Source organism: Schistocerca cancellata, chromosome 6 (genome assembly GCF_023864275.1).
Source record: "Schistocerca cancellata isolate TAMUIC-IGC-003103 chromosome 6, iqSchCanc2.1, whole genome shotgun sequence".
In the NCBI taxonomy this organism is placed as follows: domain Eukaryota; kingdom Metazoa; phylum Arthropoda; class Insecta; order Orthoptera; family Acrididae; genus Schistocerca; species Schistocerca cancellata.
Genome location: NC_064631.1, coordinates 506,044,279 through 506,045,837, shown reverse-complemented (window position 1 = coordinate 506,045,837; position 1,559 = coordinate 506,044,279). Strand labels below are relative to the sequence as shown.

General features: G+C 44.5%; 1 non-coding gene across 1 annotated transcript; it reads left to right on the top strand.

Annotated features, from left to right (window-relative positions):
* Positions 1 to 423: 423 nt before the first annotated feature.
* Positions 424 to 503, top strand: Trnal-uag (transfer RNA leucine (anticodon UAG)). Its single transcript has one exon. It is a non-coding gene; the product is annotated as a tRNA-Leu (tRNA).
* Positions 504 to 1,559: the final 1,056 nt, after the last annotated feature.

Below are 1,559 nucleotides of genomic sequence, written 5' to 3'. Positions count from 1 at the left end.
GTTTGTGCTGCAACAAGTGTGAATTTGCGTTTAAGAACTAGAAATCAAACATTTGCGGTAACTACAAGGAATGCTCCTATGCGGAATATCTGTTTAAAGCGTAATGTGTGAGTTGTAGGTAAGAGAAGTTTATTCATTTGTAAGCTAAATGCATATAATCTGTTAGACTCAATAAGAGACGCTTGAACACAACGCCATAGCGATGATTCACTACATAAGCTTCCATGGCGCTGACAAGCGACTGACCGTCTGATAAAGACTAACCGCCTCTCGCAACTGTGTCGACCTCTGCCGAGTTTTACGCGGCAATGCACCCCACCCCGTCTCGCTCTATCCTTGCTCGCTACCTGTCTACGGACATTTGCTACACTAAAAGCGTCCCGTTAGTACCACTTCATTCAGTAAAGTCGCAAAACACGTGAAGGTAGCGTGGCCGAGCGGTCTAAGGCGCTGGTTTTAGGCACCAGTCCGAAAGGGCGTGGGTTCGAATCCCACCGCTGCCAAACATTTTTAAATCCTACAAATGTGTTCGAGAGAGTAACAGAAAAGACGACTGATGATCGCAAATGATGAAGTACGTGATCTTCAGACATAGTAAATTGGATTGTCGATAAACTGCATCGTGCATCTCGATTTTATTCGCCTGATGCTAAATTAAAACTGTCCAGTCCGTGTTTCACTTCGTGGCTTCCGGAACTACGCTGCAGTTGTGTGCAGTGAAGAGCTTGTTTACTGCCGAGTGTTGCTGGTGTTCAAGGAAAAGATTAAAAAATGTTCAAATGGCTCTGAGCACTATGGGACTTAACTTCTAAGGTCATCCGTCCCCAAAAACTTAGAACTACTTAAACCTAAGGACATCACACACATCCATGCCCGAGGCAGGATTCGAACCTGCGACCGTAGCGGTCGTGCGGTTCCAGATTGTAGCGCCTAGAACCTCTCAGCCACCCCGGCCGGCATTAATAAATGTCTTTCTAGAGTAAGGAAAGCTTGAAATTTAGTTTTGAAGGAACACCGAAACGCCTACTCCCCTCGCTATTCGGAAGTGACTGATTAATGATGTCAAGTTGGTGAGGAAGTGATAGGTATTCAAATTTACGCCTTTAATTCTCTATATGCTAAATGCAAAATAACAGCTTTTATGAGTGCCTAGTCAGAAACACTGATGGTGGCCAAATATTTAAGCGAAATGGTGGTTCTTCTTTAGTGTTAATAACACACGCTTGCGATCTGTCGGGCTCAGTAATTGACCACTCGGAGAGCCATTCGAAAAATTCAGCGAAGAGCTTAGCTTGTATGGAACAGTTTACCTTGTCAGAAAAGAAGTGTGGTCTGAAACCTTTGGCATGGCAAGTTCATGGACAACCGAATAGCCAAAATAGAATTTCAAAAACACATACCCTCTTACCTGACTATATGCGGTCATAAGGTGTATGCTGAGCACGAAATTCAACCTCAACATGGATCTGCAGTTCAACTGAACACCTGAGGGGAATTTGTGAGTGTAGACGCCCTGTTCAGTTGCGAGTCGGAAACAACCAACCAGGAGTACCGACATA